This window comes from Nothoprocta perdicaria, unplaced genomic scaffold, assembly GCF_003342845.1.
Source record: "Nothoprocta perdicaria isolate Ctin4 unplaced genomic scaffold, notPer1 scaffold_9, whole genome shotgun sequence".
NCBI classification, from domain to species: Eukaryota; Metazoa; Chordata; class Aves; order Tinamiformes; family Tinamidae; genus Nothoprocta; species Nothoprocta perdicaria.
The window spans coordinates 9,513,531-9,532,170 of NW_020456198.1; the positions used below are offsets into that span (position 1 = coordinate 9,513,531).

Sequence of the window (18,640 nt, forward strand, 5' to 3'; positions counted from 1 at the left end):
ACTGAATTTATCAACCAATTTTAGTACCAGCTTTACTATCAACCAATTTTGGTACATCTTTGAGTACTTGAATACAACATTCCATTTTCCAGCATTGGTAAAAGGTGGACCAAATACATAGGTGATAACACGCATCTATTTCTGCACGATTTTGTTCTGCTTTTACATTTAAGGTTCAGCTTAGATTCTGTTTAGACACAGTATCATACAGGGAGCTTATATAAAGCTGATCTGTGATAGTTACAGATTTCTAGGAATATATTCCTTCATTTGACTAGCCAGGCAAGTCTATTTTTTTGCGAGATAAAGCCTGACATCTGCATGTGTTAGACTATGCCATTAGGCTGATGAGCTCACTCTGTTACACTGACCTGCCTTCCTCAGGAAGGGCTCACATTCCCTTCGGGATAGGAAGCTCCCTCGATTTCTGCTTCCAAGCTGCAGAGAGGGCTCTTAACTCAATGCAGGTGTGGTGGCTACCCTTGCTTTCCTGTACAGAGGGAGCAGTCCCTGCGGTGGCTGGGCAAGGGGCTGCACAGCCGTGCTGTTCCTCACCATTGTTCTTCCCTTATTTGTTATTAGTGTCTACAGTTTTTCTGTGTGGGCGGCAGCACTTCCGAAACCCTGCCTAGCTACAACAACAAAAGGGCCTGTCTGGATCAGCTCTACCTCTCACTTCCATGCTTTTATTGAGGCTAATTACTTTATTATTGGATACTTGTACAGCTCCCATAACTCTGAAAGATATGTGGCTCTAAAGCCAACCTCAGCAGGTCTCATGATGAAGCATCATAGGTTGCTCATTTTAAAAGTTGCATTTGTATGTGTTTTAGGTATTTCTAGATAAAATTACTTTGCTTTAAGAAACAGTTTTCCATTGGATCTCCAGCTTCCTACCTAGTATGCACATTCAGGTCTGTTCTCAGGCAGTTATTTCTTTGGAATAACTCTCCTAATTTTCACCCTCTAACCCTTTCCCTTTACTAATAGATCCAAACATACAGAGATCAAGTAGAAGAAAGGAGGGGAAGATGCATTACCACTGATTCACCAGGCTTTACTTCTGCATGGTGGTGAGAACACTGCCTTATTCTCAGGACATATTATTGCATGTGGAAGTGTAGTATGTGGTGTCTGCCATGCAAGTGATGGCAAATGTAATCACTGCGTGGGTGTCTTGTGTAGTATCAGTGCACTGTTAGCTGAAAGCCCCTTGACGTGAGTCATGAGTAAACTGTGCGCGACTCCTGTTTTGCAGGACATTGCTTTTCCCATTTGTGCACCCTGCTCTGTTTACTGTGTCATTTGCCATCAACATCCATACTCTTCATGGGGATAACACTTGTAAGGGCAAACATAGCTGAGTAAACTAAGAACTGTACCTCAGCTCCCAGGGAAACGGTTCAGAGCACAGCCTGTCTTATGCTGAGGTTCTCCATCCTCCTGTGTACATGCTCAGAGTCTTATTTCATTTTCACAGGGAACTGGACCATGGGAAAATGGTATATATGACAGAAGATGCAGACCTGCCACTAGAGCCTCTTACAAGTTACTTTGCCTCATTAGCTGTTGTAAGAATAGAAATAATGAATTTTATCCTGTGTAAGATTGAAGATGTAAGGAAAGATTTCTGCAAAATGCAGTGTTTTTCTCTAGTCTTGTCGATTCCTTCCGTGCAAGAAACCATGAATCAAGAAAAATACTGTGCACAGCAATGCAGTGTACTGAAAGGCAAAGTATTTTAGGATCTTTACAGATCCCACATATTTCATGTTATGGCTATCTAGATATACRTTTTCCTGTTTAATTCACCAGCAGTTCATGTGAGCTATCTGCACACTGCACAAGTAGACAGAAGCACACAAACATTTCATTTACCTGACACTGGTGATACACAGAAATCCAAGTTCTGTTCCTTTGTCAAAGTTATATATATTTTTTTCTAAATATAAGAGCTCTGATGGAACTCTCTTTCACATGTGCACAGATAACATAATAAGTCATTCACTTCACACTTGAAGTTATATTTGATAGGAATGCTGCTGCCATGATATGAAGTCATAGTGTGCTAATTACCTAGTGAAATGATTTCTTGCCTTATTCTATTTCTGGAAAAGCTGACCCCTGAACATTGATATTGAGATGACTGTGATAATTATTCTGCTTTTCATGGCAAGGTGGTAAAATAAATTGTCCTTTAAAGGTGGCATGTCTCAGCACTAGTTTGCAGTAGAAAATTCAGTTGCCATTATAACAGGAGGCTGATCAGACAGGAGCTCAAGGATATTCCAGGACAGAAGTGACCAGAATATATAAAAATCCAGAGATGCTTTAAAAATAGCTTTTCATCAGCTTTCTGTAGAAGTATCCATATCTAAGATCTATAATACTTTATATCAAAGGGTTTACCTCTGCATACTGAACAGCTCTTTTTATCTCTTTGTTCCAAAGATAAATGAGTTCCTGATCTATGCAAAGTTCACTTGATCTGCAGCCCCAATTTTGTCAATAAATTCCTAAGCCTTATAATGCCAAACCAAACATTAAATTGTCAACATATTCAGTTTACTTGTTTTCAGTGCTTAAGTCCACACCCTTGTCTCTCAACATGATAAAGTTTAGACATGTGTGTAGCAGCCAGTTGTTTATGGAAGAGACCTATGTCACAGATATATTTGCATTAATATCCCTGCTCACTATCAGAACCATTTCTGTCTCAGACACAAGTTTATCATGAAGTGGAAGACAACAGTCTGTCTCTTCAAAACTCTGCTATTTTAAAGGACTGGTGTTTAATATAGCCTTTATTCTTCCATTTCATATGATAGAGGGGAGAACCAACTCCTGCCATATGGGCTCCTGAAGGCTGCACTTGGGTTGCAGCTTTGGTTTCCTGGTAGCTAACACTGGTTTCTCACAAACTAAACACTTCCACATCATGATGTCTCAGCAGATGTGGTGGGATAGAAGAGAGTAATGCCTTTCTGGGCTGCCAGATTGTTCTGGCCTGCTGAGGAAGAAACTGAATGAGAAGATTTTGTTCAAAACTCTTGAAATTTGGTTACTACAACGAAACAGAGCAAAGATCTCAGTAAAATCTGAGATCTGGCAAATCTCAAACCAGACCCAACTATCTTCTGTGAAAACAGGATATCGTTACTTGAACTTTCTCTTCTCCACCTCCCCACCCCTTCATCCCACATGAAAATGCTTCCATTAATTTGGCTTCCCAAACTATGTAATCAAAGAGTTCGTGTGTGCTGTAGGACTTTGGGGATTGCCCTTTCTTAAGAGTTCCAGAGCTCCTGTGTCCTAGTGACCCCACTGCAGACAAAAGAAAGAAGGCAATATATTAGGAAATTATTACTGCAATTTCCTCCTGATGTGCTGAGATTTGTTATAAAGTGACCCTCCTAATCTGGATCCACAGAAAATGAGCAAGTCGTCTTTTAGTCTCTACCTGATTGATAAGAAGCCACATTCACGCCTGAGTTTTTTTTCCACCAGTGTGTTATTAAGCCCCAAATTTGCAATGTATTTGTTGTCTCAAGGATGTCTCAGTATACCGTGGTAATCATCATGAGTGGCGCTATTACGGGCTAGTATGCAGGCAAGTCTTGCAGTGCTGCCTAAGTATTCCATGGGCTTCTTTTACAGGAGCTGGAGCACAGGAAGTTCCGTCTCCAGGTGAGGAGGAACTTCTTTCCTGTGAGGGTGACAGAGCAGTGGAACAGGCTGCCCAGGGAGGTTGTGRAGTCTCCTACTCTGGAGGTCTTCAAAACCCGCCTGGATGCCACCCTGTGCCACATGCTCTAGGTGTGCCTACTGGAGCAGGAAGGTTGGACTAGATGATCTCTAGAGGTCCCTTCCAACCTTAAATATTCTGTGATTCAGTGATTCTGTGAGGCCTGCAGACCCGTCGCACTGGTTTGTTTGTATAGAGAAACACTGAGTTGGTACTCAGACAAGATGATACGAGTCTCTCATTTGCCCTTGGTAAGGATGCAGGCAAGTTTTTATAAAAGGAAAGTATAGAGAGTAACTGTAACCTAGGGCAGGTGCCCTGTAGGACCCACAGTACTTAAACTCTGCCTCTTAGTCATTTATCTTAGAAAAAGCTGCTGTGCATCTTTTGAAAATCATGTGGACACATACTTGCCAACAGATTATGTAGCTTGCTGATGATACAGATGAAACTGCCACTACTAGAGTCAGAACTTTCTGACTGGGTATTTGAGGATAGAAACATTAGCTGCCTTACCAAGACAAGAAAGTCACTCAGATTAATGAGATGTAATCGCTGATAATAATAAGAGTACATCTCTAATTCTAAGGAACTATTCACAGTCAGCTTTATGCACTGCAGTTTTTCTATAGCAGTTCACTCTCCATTGATTCTCTGGCCTCCTTGGTGTTAAGTATCTGCAAAACTTTGTGATTTTGGGAAGAACAATCCTTCTGTGAACAAACAGTTACCAGCACTGGAAAGCTGCAGTAAAGCCCAGCAGATTCACAGAATTAAACTGCAAACTGTAGCCCAGAATAACACAATTGGTGAGCTCTGACAGACAGGACAGCGATTGCCAGCGTGTTTTCTGCGGGATGCATGTTCAGGGCACAAACAACACAGAGCTGGCACTCACTAGTTCCCGATGACATTTTATTAGAGCACTAACTTAAAAGATGCAGGCAAACTGAGACAAGCACCAGTTTTCTGTAAGGGTATGCAGAGACACTGAATTAAAAGAGCAGCTAATTTACTCTGGAGGGAACTTCGTTTGAGGAATTGTGTAATCTATGCCTGTGAGTTTCTGACATGCTCTTGAGTGAAAGATTATGAAGCTGTAAGATGTTATTACAGGCTAGAAGAGTGACTTGATGGGTGCAAATGAACTCATGAACCAAGAATGGAAATCAGAAATGTCAGATTATATTATCTCATGACAGTTCTCTTCAGAGCTCAATGAAGTCATTCTAGGAAAATATCTGGAAGCTATGTTCAGACTCATACTGAATTGAACAGTGTTTTCTCAGACAAATCATGTAAGCCCATTTAAGTTGTTAGAAAAACATCAGTCAGCCCAACACACATCCTGTTAGGATTCCCAGAGTTTGTTCAGCTTTTGAAAAGTGTAAGAGAAAAAAAGGCACATGTAAGACTGATGCTGATGCTAATTCTGTACTAGTAATAACAAAATGCAGATATAAAGTATCTGAAGCAGTTAGGCACTAAAATCACATTGAATTCCAATTCCTTTAAGTGCCTGGCAGCACATACCTAACTGCTGTAGGTGTGTTTAGCTGGTATTGCACAGAACTTCTCAGCTGTATTCTTGTGGTTAGTTATGAGATTTCACTTGTTACAGTGTAAAGGTAGCTAATGTTGTCCTAATGTTCAGGTGCAGAAAATTCGGAAACTACTTCAGACAGATTATTCCATCTGTGCTCTGAAGCTGATCTTGAAACAGCTTTAGCTCACATAGCTTTTCAAGCTGAATCCAGTGTAATACTCAGCAATCTTAGATATCTTAGCTATCTTAGATATTCAGGAATCTCTCTTCATTCTTATCCAAATGTATTCTGATGTCTGTTAATTACATATTCTGTTACCATAATATGGGAACTCTGAAGATACTACATCCAAAGCTGTAGGTCATTAATATTTACTCTCCCTTTATTATTTCTTCCCAGTCTACATGCATGTTTCATCTAAGTAGTGGCAATGAATGAAATGCTGCTTGTATATTCCTAGGCACTCTGAGAAGATACTGCTCTTCTCTTCATTTCCTTTGTTTTGATTTCTGTGCTGTTGAATAAGGGAGCACTTCCTCAGTCTGATCACAGTGGGGCAGTATGCATATCACTGGCGTTTGGGGCAGCTGTGGAACTTGCAGAACATGGGTTCTCAGGGCAGCTGCAGTCTCCTGGAAAGTCTCTTCGTGAGCCACTAGAGTCCATTATTATCAAGTTGTGGTGAAGTGAGTGTCTAACTGCACTCCCAAGTATGAGAGCGAGCTCTGAGCTTTTCTCGTGATTAGTGAAACCTCTGATTAGTGCATGATTCTTCACACATGGCGACACTGATGAGTTGCAATTATCAAGACCTCGATAAGTTTCTGGAGCCTGGCTCCCAGTCATGCCCACATAACCAGTATAGTCCATTCTCCCTGCTGCCAGCTCCCCTCGTCAAGCACACCCGGACAGCCCTCATTCAATGCAGCTGCTGTCATTGGCCTGCTCATCTGCATATCCAGTTTCTCAGGTACTTCGGTAAAGCTGCTGGGAGAACAACTTGATGTCTTGACTTAAAACAGCCTTCCTTAGGTTGCAAAAGCATCTTGCTGTGTTAAAACATCATACTTTAATTACATGTAACTTGATCGAATAACAGAGTCACAAAGTGATTGGGTAGCGGTTGTGATAAGGCTTTCACTTCATGATGTTCACAAACTCAGGAATCAGGTAGTTAAATCCGCAGATGCTAGGAATGCTTAATTATTAAGAAATGATGTTACACCAGATCTGTCTTCACTACAGTACTTGCAACTTGTTTAGCACAAACTATGGTATGCCCCTTTCTACATTAGGATTTAAGTAATAGGTTTGGGTCATCATCTCTTTCATCCAGTAATTAATATCTATATTCCGTGTCCCCTATGCACTTTGCTGAGAGAGATACTTTGAAAAGTCCCCGTAGACCAGTAGAAATAACCGCATTAGATTCAAGAACTTCAGAGCTGATCATTCTTGCTATTCCAGTAGAAATGTTGGAAGTACCGTGTCCAGTTTGAGTGGTAGGAGCTGAGGTAGATGCCTGAGAGAGCAAACATTGACCTGCAGGTACCTGAAAACCAGCCTTTGCACAGGTCCCAAGTCCTCCAATCTTATACCACTTAATTACACCCTGAATCTATGGTGTAATTTTACTGACCTGTACTAGCACACATATAGCCTGTTTGTCAGTGGGTGTATATTTTTTCAGGTATCCAATTTTGGTTTTGTTTTTTTTTTCCCTTTCCACAGGATCTTGTTGCCTCCCTCCAGCCCCAGCCTTGAAACACTGAGCGGTGAGGGCCACAGCTTTGCTGGGAAGGCATACTGACTCTGAAACTGCAGTGCAGCACCTTCATGATCAAGTATCTTCTGCAAAGGTCAGTGTCACTGTTGGTGTCATTGTTAGTGTCATTGTTATGTCATATTACGGTCAAGAACTCATTAACATCTCTAAGTTACACAGTGAAGCAGAGCTTCAGAAGGAATGCACGTTGGTTTCTTTCTGTAGAAGATATTTTGACCTGTACCTGGTAAGAAAATGCATACAATTCCTTATACTGGTCTAGAAATGGGTCTAGAAATGGTAAAACCCACTGACATCAATGACTAGGGGAAACTGCCTCCAAATGCCTAATTATTATTGTAGCCAGAGATGCAGGCCAGATTTCGTAGTGAGTCCCATTTTGAGAAAAAAAGTTTCTCCCAAATGTTTGGGAGGAGTTCACTTTGAACAGAGAGCGCTGCAGGCATTACCAGAGCCACAGTTACCTATCTTACCATCAAGTCTCAATGCTTTAAAGTACAAAATCTGCTCCCTGCATAAACCTGGAACACAATAAATCACTAGGGTTGTCTCAGTCACTTCCTATTTCGTTTACTTTTTCTTTGGAATCTTGATCAAACTGGACAAGGCCACTACTTCATAGCTGATGAGCAACTGACTTTTAGTTTTGCCTGCAGCCATATGTTCAAAGYTGGTGTGAGCTGCTGCATGGAAACTGCTGCAGCTTGAGTTACCAGTGCTGCAGTGTTTCTCAGCTCAGCTGCCAGCTGTTTGTTTTCTAAAGCCCAATTAAGAATGGCATATATTGTCCAATATATTGTCCTAGTTTTGCCATTCCCACATTAGTGGGCATGTAAGGTTTGCCTGTGAATCTGTAGAGTCTAGAAGCCTAGTGCCAGTACCAAAAAAAAAAAGGTAGTACTTAAAAAAAAAAAAACAAAAAAAACCCTTCCTGACTGTTGTGGGTAATCATTTTGGATTGGACACAGGTTAATTACATTTTTTTTTTGTCAGCTACAACTATTTCTTTTGTGCTGAATTGCCAAGAAAAAACATCATAACAATCTTCAGCAGTGCTTTATGTGTTCTTGCAGTTAAGCGTTTGTTAGACTCCTGCAAATAAATGTCCCTCTAGTGGATTTGCGAATGTTAATAAATAATAGATCTGCCACAAAAGGATGTCTTACCTTCTGCATTCCCTGTCCTTCTCAGAGCACAGTATCCTTAAAGAGTAACATCAGTGTGTATTGAAACATGGTTGTTATCAGCCACAGCAGTTTTCTCCTTTTTTCCCTCAGAATTCAAATGGATGCTGACACTAAGTGTGACTTACACTGTTCACCTAGTGACTATCCATGAAATATATGTAAGATAACACTATGCCAAAGAAATTACTTTGGAGTACCTCTGGCAAAAGGCTAAGATTTTTTTCTTAGAAAATGAACCATAGTAATTATATAATTTATATATATATATAACATACATTATTATCACAAAATTTCAAAGCCTCTGCAATAGGAGACTTCTGCTTCTTTATTCTGTTAAATAATACTTTAGCTCATTAAAGGCACTGCTAAGTAAATCTTACGGCAAGCAATGAACTTTAATATAGTGGAAAGTGATTAAAAGCATGGCATGGGGGAGGAAGAAGAGGAGAAATAGTTTCGCAGCTGATAGTGTCTCTGTAGATATTGTAATTCCCAACTAGTTCTCTTGCTAATAGCAGTGATATGGCTGAATGAGAACAGATTGCAGACACATTTTCTGCTGCTCCTGCAGCAATTGCCTGTAATCATTTCAAGAGTTAGCACAAGAGAGGAAGCAATGAGCCTTCTGGACAGTCTAACCTTAAACTGACTGAATCAGTACAGGAGGAGGAAGTGCAACAAAAGACATTTTATTTAGCACTGCTTATATCATGGTTAGAGTAGAGAGAAGGTGCATGCAATCTTACTAGCTGCCTGTGTGCCTTCACTTGCAAACAGGGATTGGTACATATGCAGAAAAATTTGGGGAACTGTAGACACTTTTTGCTCTCTGAGAGTTTATATATGACCTTAGAGGAAAAGGATCTGTGGACTGAGCAGGTTTGAGGAGGATGAAGCTCTCAACAGAGGGGCAACTGAACTGATCACTCTTAAGAGTTGTGGCTACTTTGCTAAGAAAGGTAAGAGGTATCTGGCCGCTCCACACTTAGGTTGAGACAAGTCCCATGGACTGTGTCTGGGAACTGAAGGAGCTTGTGAGCATGAGAGCAGCTGGTGTGAGAGCTCATAAAATTTAACTGAGGCTGACAAGCACTGTATTTTGCCTAGGTTAAATGTGCAGTTCTGAAAGAGACCATGAATTCCTTTTATAATTTCTGCAGCTACCCTTCARAAGATCTTCTTGCAAATTCCACCCCCATTTGCTCAGCAATGAGTAAATGGGTAAAACTTGAGTCAGTCAGCATTAGTGAGATGTAACCATTTAACTTGGAGATGTAACTGCAGAAAACAAACACAGTCAAGATAGTTATAGTAAGGGCAGTAATTCACATCCTAGGAAGATCATATTTTGTATGCCTACACAAGACAAATGTCTTTGTTAATCTCCTGGCCACACACACAAGTGATATCCTGATTCCTTGTTTAAAGTCACCAGCTGGCACAACTGCAAAAGAAAAAAAAAAAACACCTAATTGATGGAAACCTACATTCCTCCACTTCAGGCCATGCCACTTCCACTAGGTGAAGTCATTTCTCTGCACTAGCTTGGAGCAGATTGCCTACCATTTACACTTAATGAATCTTTATATCAAATGATTCATTCCTAAGAAGGGCCCATTCATCTCACTTGCTTTTTGCTTCATGATATTTGCTGCATGTGATCATGAGGGGACAAGGGAGAGTTCTTTCCCATAAGGTATCCCTGTATGTGTAATGTGTAATGTATCCCTGGGGCTCTAAGTTATACTTAATGCTACTTGTGGAGCAATGTATCTTCTCCATCAACTACTTAGACATCTCTAAGGCATATGATTATCAAGGCAGAAGAAGTTTATAAAATTCTGTTAATATTGGTTGTTACAATGTACAGAGCAGAAAATGCCCCTTCAAGTGTCACTGTAGAAGATCCAGGGCAGATAGCATCTATAAACTATGCTCATGTGCATTGGACACATTTGTTGTGTATTTCTGCCTTGAAAGTGAACCTGACCTCTAAGTGTGCTGGAAATTGTTGGCCAGGCTAGAAAAATTCAGCACCTCCCCAAAGCAGAGAACACATCTTTAGGGTTCCAATGTTTTGCCCTTCTGGGTCTACCGTTTCCCTGACATAAACCATATGGAAGGGAGCAAACCAGTGGGAGACTGTTGTGACTGGACCTATCTCCAACAAAGGCAATTGTGATATGGCAAGTAACACCTTCCAGCTCCTCCTGTCCTGGCTCTTGAGCGCCACTTTCATTTCATGACTTTCAGCAGCAGAGGGACTCTAGGTTTCTCCTAAAATTGCATTTCATTGTTAGAGAATGCAGTTGCTGGAGAAAGAGAGTGGGGGKTTCATAGGAGCATAGAACAGCACCCACACCAGCTAATGTGACTTGGCCTCTTTGGAATAAATTGATTCTTTTTGGAGATAGGTGTGAATATACTCTCAGTCTAAAGGCCAGTGTGAAGAGATACAGTTCTTAAGGAAACTTTTATTCTGTTCATACTTGGACTCAACCCATAACTTGTCTCTGTGAGGTATATGCAGTGAAAAGGACGCTCCTAGCTAATAATACTCAGAGGTCAGCCAAAGGATACCGTGCTTAATGATTCACAGAAACAGCTCAGTTTTTGACCATCACAGTTGCATTCAGTTAATTAAAACTTTCAACAGATTCTGTCCTGCCCTCTTTCACTGTAAATCACTAGTTGCTACCCATGCACAGAAACAGAGAGGATCATTTCACATTATTTTTTGTAGGATTGGGGGGGGGGGGGAAAAAAGGACCCAACGACATCCTATTTTTCTAGAGATCCCTTTTGATAGATCTATCCCTCTTGATAGATCTATCAAAGTGTCAGAATTTTCTACTTAAGGTGAATAATGACTTAAATGTTTTTTCTTCAAAATGTTTTGATGATAGCCTTGGAAAATATTGGTCCTGACAGAGCAAAGTAACTTTGTTGGAACTGTCTGGAAAGGTACAAAGAGTTATTCTTTCAAACTAGGGTGAGCCCCTCTGAATATGAACACCCTGAAATCAACCAAGTGCTGCTTTGACCCATCAGCTCAGAAACAGATATTCTCTGTTTATAAATGGCAAGTAAATTGTTTGCTACCGTAACATTATATCTGCACATCCAGCCCGTGCCTTTTGTGCCTGCTTTATCATAGGAGCTCTAACTGGAAATAAGGTTCTGGAGGTTCTGGATATAGGAGAGAGTTCAGAATCTCACTGGGACACAGCTGGGTTCTGCAAAACCTGCACATAGATTCTCATGTATGTATRTATCACATAGATAACTCAGCCTAGATAACAGATAACAGAAAAGGATCAATTGGTCCTCTATCATTAATACAAAGTGATTGAATTGAACTCTTCTCTACATCTCTGGCTGTATTCTTAAGTCCTGTGCCCAGAAGCTAGTACTACTGGTTCAAAATATGTCTTTCTCAGACAGTGACTTCTCTATTGCAAAACTTTAAAATGCTCTAAGCTCAATGTACCGACAGTAATGGGACAAGTGATGGGATGCAGAATGACTGTGTTCCATTAAAGCTGTTTATTTCTTTCTTATTTTTGCCCCATTTGTAAATGGTTTTAGGAATTCAGTCTGCAAAAGGAAGACTCATTACTGAAGGAAATCAAAGTCCAAATACATTTGAAGACAATAAAATGAAATGCTCATTGATGCAGCAAGTGCTTTGTCAACCAATTCCCTTTCTATGGATGACCATCAGGATGAGTACTGCACCTGAAGTGTGAAGAGGACAGGGGACAAACAATGTCTGCTATTAACATACATAGGCAAGACAAGGTAACACTGAGATAATCACATTTTATATTCTGAAAACTCATCTTTTTGCCTGCAGAGGTCAGAAGGGAGTTTTTTACTTGCCACAAGCTTCTCCAATTGCATTTGGTGCTTTCTAACCCTGGTGTGACACATTGTATGGGTGTGAGGAAGACAGTTTTGGTCAGGTGCACAAGGCCTTTGTATTGGTTTGAATGGTAAAAACCCTTCCACCTTCAACACCCTTCTGAGGGTGCTCAGGGAGACAGTGCTGGTACAGGTCTAGTCCTGGAAGGGAGAGCAGGCAGCAGGCAGCACTCAGCAGGTGTGGGCTCCATCTCAGGGCATGTGCTCTGCCACACCTTGGGCATTGTAAAAGGAGGGGGGATAAGGGAAAATCTGACAGTGACACAGTGACGTTTCACCAGCCATGTCCCAAAAGTGCTGAAATGGTGTGCATATTAATCTGCCTTTCCTTTGAGCCACTGGCAGAAACCTGCACAGCTAATCCTCTGTTTCCCTCTCATCCACAGGGACTCTGGGCTCCACTGCTAACTGCAAGCACTGTTCCTCTCCCCAGTCCTGGGGCTTCAAGCTACTAGGAAAAACAAAGCATAAGCAAAGCTAGACATATCTGAAAAACAAAACACTGTGTCCTTGGGCCTTGTACTAGTAGCCTACCCCCACCTCCCTCTCCTAGACATGCTGAGAAGGCGGTGAGCCATGGTAGCCTCAGCTTGTGCTTGGGTTGGCCCTCCAGCCCTTGTCCTATATTTCCTGTAAACAGGGAACACTTCCTCCCCAGAGATGACCTGGCAATGAACTAGCAAGGGTTGATGCTCAGTTGCACCACACCCAACAGCCCGCAGTGCCGGAAGGTACAATAGTGTGACTGATAATACAGAAAAAGTTATTAAAGGCAGCTCTGCCCTTTATGGACTCCTCAGAACAGCTTATATATATATGGTATGTTTTAACACTGCAGAGCTTTTACTTTCATTAAATCGTTAGCTTCAGCTGCACTTAGAGCTTTTCCATCCAGCAGCACTGACACAGCTTTCTCTGAAGTGTCACACAGCCCTTCCTCTACTTTTCTCCCTTCCTCCCGAAGTCCTGGCTCTGCTTCCCCTGTGTGCTACTGTTATCCACTCTTGTTACTTTCTGCTACTCTGACTCCAGCAGTGTTTGAACACTTGAAATGGATGAAATGAAGCCCCGAGTGCTTGTTAGTGACAGCCTTCATGAGTTTGTGCTGCAAAACTCTTCTGCCTTCTCAGACAGTGTAGCTATTGTGTCCTGTCAAAACCCTGCATATTTTTCAGGTGACAATAGATAAAAAGGAAAATATCCATTAATCATCATGCCAGGTTTCTCTGAATTGATTGATGATCCTCTTGTCACAGCATAGATGGCATCTGACAGTGAAACAGGTAAAAAACAGTGAAACAGAGCTGTGCAGTAGCAAGTCACTGACTGTTCCTTCCTGGATTTTGGAGATTTATTCTGCACTCTGTAGGTGTTTTCCAGCTCTGAGGGTCAAGTACGTTGAGGATAACTGATCTGGGTGTTAAAGACTGAGGCAAAGATGGTATTAAGTACCTTAGCCTTATCCTCATGTTTGGTGATAATATTCCCCATTGCATCCCATAAAGGATAGAGATTCTCCTTCACCCTATTCCTCTTGTTAATGTATTTGTAGAAACATTTTTTGTTGTCTTGTACGGCAGTGGCCATATTGAGTTCCATCTGAGCTTTTGCCTTTCTCATTTCCTCCCTGAATGTCCTAGCGACTTCCTTGTACTCCTCCCAAGTTGCCTGCACCTTCTTCCAAAGGTGGTAAACTCTTTTTCCCAGAGCCTCAGTGATAGATTCCTATTCAGCCAGTCTGGTCTTCTTCCCCTCCAGCTCATCTGTTGGCACATGGGGACAGGTGGCTCCTGCGTGCTTAAGATTTCCTTCTTGAGAAGCGGCCAGCCTTCCTGGAACCCTTTCTCTTCAGGACTGTCTCCCAAGGGGCTCTCCCAACCAGTGTCCTAAACACAGTCTGCCCTCTGAAAGTTCAACATAGCAATTTCACCAAAAATTGAAGTCATTTCATGGTCACTATGCCCAAGATGGCCTCTGCCCACACATCTCCCACCAGTCCTTCTATGTTGGCAAAGAGCAAGTCCAGAGGGGCTCCTCGTCTGGTATTCTCACTTACCAGCTGTGATAGAAACTTATCTTCCACATGCTCCATGAACCTCCTAGACTATTTCCTATCTGCTGTATTACATTTCCAACAAGTATGTGGTAGGTTGAAGTCCCCCATGAGAACAAGAGCTGCCAATCATGAGCCCTCTAGGTAGAACACTAGGCAGAACAAAGGCATATCCAGAGCACACAGTGGGCTTTTCTGGAAATGCTCAATGTTTCTAGAATCAGCTTTGAAAATACATTCTACACTTAAGAGAATATTAAGGAGCTTTTAAGCCTTAAATAGTCAAGGACCTGTGTCTAGATGTATTTTGTGCTTACAAAAGGAGAATTTAAACTACACTACATAGATCTAGAGGATCTTTACAAGTCCTTTTCCTCAATGTCTTTAGAATTGTAAGATACAGCAGCTACGCCATACCTTAATCCTGAAAGTCAGAGGCCTGCTGCAACTACACTGTTGATTCTGGAGTCTAGTGTGGACTGAGAGGTGGGAAAACAGATTAGCTATCAATTAGGCAAACATAATCCTTCAAGTTGGGAATGTATCTGTCTCATCATAATCCTCTTAGATGTATCAACTTGATGTAATTGTCGAGAGAGAATACAAATGAAAACTCCAAGAAGGATTCCAGTTTGGAAACAGTGTTGGTGGAAAGCAAACAGAAAACTGAACTGGAATCAAAATTCATTTGCTGGAGCTAGAATTTTTAATGATCTCCTTACTAATAAAAAATCTGAATTATTGGCATCTGATTCCAAGAGATAGCAGAAGTAGCAGAAGACCAGAGGACTTGGTTTTATGGTGGGAAAAAGTCTTTTTTTTTAACTGTTGAGAGCTGTGTAAGAAAAAGCCTCAAAATTAGCATCCCTAAAGCCTTTCTGATCACAGAGAAAATGATACTTCTAAAGTGCAGCTTAAGAATGTTTCTTTTCTCTCTCTTTTCTCTCTCCCCTTTTTACTGTAAAAAGCAGGTTTTGTTTTTAAATATGAAAAATATAAAAATAATAATGGACTGCTTATTTAGAAACAAAACTACAGGTACTTTGCATGATAATGAGCTCAAATAAAAGAATTACCTTTAGACATTATTGATTTCAGTTTTCTTTCATCCATGTATAAAATAAAACAATAGTTGGTTATATACAGAGGGGAAGAAATATAGAAGAAGGAAGCTCAAATGTGATACTAGAAGCAGTGGGACACTTCTAATCTGAAAATGTCCTTTAGGGGGTTGAGATGACACTTGCATGGTATCAAGGTGTTCCCTTCTGTGCAGTAACATCAGTCTTTCAGATCCAGGGAAATCCAATGTTCAAGAACAGTGTCCAAGTGTGAAGTGTGACGGCCTTTTGATGTTACTGTCCCTTGAGGTATAGCTGGCATGGAGCTCTAATTGTGCTTTGCATATTTCTGCCCTGTGATCAAAGAGCTACCCTTACAGTAACTTGGCACAAACCCTTCACTTGACATGTGCTTCAACATGATAATGGCAAACAATCACAGAGGAGCATTAGGAGAGGCATGAGAATATGCTTGTATGGGGTAGGAGGTGGAGACGCTAGATAATCTCCACAGGTCCCTTCCAGCCTTAAATCATTCCATGCTTCTGTGAATAATGGATGCTCATAAAGAGACAAACTGCAAAGAATGAAAGTAGCAAGCAGCATCTCCCATGCAGGATTGCATGCATGTGTTCAGGACTGGCTTCTGCTGCCAGAGAAATCAAACAAGGATTTGGTTAGCTTCTGTTCTTTTTTGAGGCTTAATGAATGATTTTAAGATTCTGAATCATTAATGGATTTACCCACAGGTATACTTTATGGAAATAACGCCATAATGAACGGTATTTGCGGGACAAAGTTTGGGTACAGATTTTAAATTTGAGAACTATGATTTGGATCCCAAAGTGTTATTTAACATTTCAATTTCAACAAAATACTAGAAACCTACCAGTTTAACTCCTGACATGAAGTTTTGCACACATACACTGGTTTCTGCCCTAGAAAACCTGTTTAGTTATCACTGAGTGAACACTAGTATGTTTAAGCTAGGGATGTACCGAGAATTTCCAGGAAATCTCTTCAGCTTCCTATTTAGGGTCCTGCTTTCTGCGGTCTCTTGTTTGATAACTAACTCTTCACATAGAATTTGTGATTTGTGTTCAAGCAATGCTGTTTATCTCTGAGAAAAAAGAGGCCGTTTTGAATGCATCCTGCTGCACCATTGTTTTTCTTTATGCCTTGAAGCTTTTTGGAGTGAATTGTAATTCCATTCACCTAGCTTTTCTTCTGAAAAACATTGTTTTATACAGATCATGGAAGTCAAACACTCCGAATTTGTTCTCACAATGTAAAGCCACAATGAGAATGGCTTGTGTATAATGGGGAATGCTTATTGCTGGTAAATGGTGAACTGATTTTTATAAATCTGGGTTGCTAGTTCAGTTTGTAAGAAAATTTATGAGGACACAGCTGTTTTTCTTTCCTGCAGCTTCTGAAATTTAGAAATGTATTTCTGAGCCTCAGAAAAATGGAAATAACTTGTTTCAGTTATTTTTTGAAAGAGAAAAGGAACTATGTCTATTTTTGGTCATCTTGAAACCATAACCTGTATGTATTTCTCCCTATTGCTTGGTGTTTTATGTAGTGGTTTGTGAGAAAGTCAGATTTGAGTGATTTAAAGAGAGCTGGGATGAAAACCTGATCTGGGCAAATCAGGGAGTGGGTTTTCTGCATCTTTGGCTACAATGGAAGAAGCACCCTTAAACTTGTCAGAAGAGATGTGTGCTCCTAGGGAATGCTTTTGTGAATTTCCATTATTTTGACTATGGCCTTTGGGTCCATTAGCAAAAAGATGATATGTATCACAAAAACCAACTGTCTGATGACATGGTATATATCATAGATGAGGGACAGCAGCATGTTGCTCATTATTCTTGGCAATGTAACCTAGTCTCTAAAACATGGACAAGAGTTTTTATGATCTATTTTGGTTTTATTGCCATTTCTTTATTCCGTATTTTCCATTGAAAATTCAGCAAGTTCAACATGATCAATACCATATTGCCCTGGAGGTCTTGAAGACTGAAGAGGAGTTGGCATTTTGCTGTATAGCAGGGTCAGCTGTTTTCTAAGCTCTGTGTAGCTGGTTTGGGAACAAACCAGGGGGAAGTGCAGTGAAATTGAGATCAGAAAGAAACTTGTCAGGGTGACAGTAGTAATGTTCCATATTTAAAACAAACAAAAATATTTTTGACTGGAGTCCTTAGCAATCTCCTCTCTTATACTGACAAAATTACTCCAGCTGTTTGTGTTGCCAGAGCCATGAAGGAGCCCATGCAGATTATACACCCTTTCTTGTTACTGACCAAAATGTCCTTCAGATCTGAGGGCTGTTTTTGAAAATGGTCAACCTTGATCCTGTTGCCACTGAGATTGCCTGGAACAGTGGCAGCCAGTGCTAAATGCCACTTAACTCTGTGCTAGGATCCCCAACATCATTTTACTATTATAAGAGTCTAAAGAGGTTTAGATACCAGATCCTGCAAAACATGAGCCCCAAACTGAGCTTTCTATTGTCCTCAGACCACCATATATTTGCCCTGGCATTTACTCATGGGCTGGGAAAACCTCGAACAGTGTGGTTGTCTTTTTCCTGCATCAGTATAATAGTGTTTCTTTGTGGTGGTACTGCAAGGTTCAGTGACCTCAGGTAGTGCTAGAGAGGTTATGTGGGAAATAGTCCCCTCTTCCCTCTCACACAGGCCATTCCTGAGCAAAGCTGTGTTCAATCTCTTGAGTTTTAATGCTCCTGAATTCCTACAGGCTGGGTGTGCATGTTCTGAAAGTATCTCCCTATCAGAAGGATGGGGATATTGGGCAACTTATCCTATCGACCTTCAGAGAGATCAGAGGATGTTTTTAAGGTACTGGCACTAGTTAGAAATATAGGAGAGGTTTTGAGGAGGCGTCAGTTCTGCAACCTAGCTCACATTGTCCGTACCTATTTAAGAATCAGAAGATCTGACTTTAAGGATGTGATTATATTGTATGCAGTCTGGTACTTCTGGAGATGTGTATGCTAAGCAAGAGACCTGTCTGAGCTCTTCTGTCCAGCAGGTCTGAAAATACAGTCTGATACATGAAATATATGAAGTTCAACAAACCTGGCTGAGGAGCTTCAAGTACAGATACCAAAATAGCTATTTGTGAATAGATTCACTTGCCTAGAGGACCCATCAGGCAGATGTGGTAGGTAAGACCTGAGTTTTGGTCCCAAGCTTGCTATATGTATTCAGGATGCAAGGGCAACCTTCTAAAAAACTAATGAGGCATGTGCTTTGAGGCAGCTGAGAACGGTTTGATGAGGACTGCTGGGCAAAGATCTAAGAAATCAGCA

The 18,640-nt window shown here is 41.0% G+C and overlaps 1 protein-coding gene across 1 annotated transcript in view; it reads right to left on the reverse strand.

Annotated features, from left to right (window-relative positions):
* FGD5 (FYVE, RhoGEF and PH domain containing 5) overlaps positions 1–18,640 on the reverse strand; it is an 82,646-nt gene that overhangs the window by 53,648 nt on the left and 10,358 nt on the right. The gene's annotated exons all lie outside the window — the stretch shown is intronic.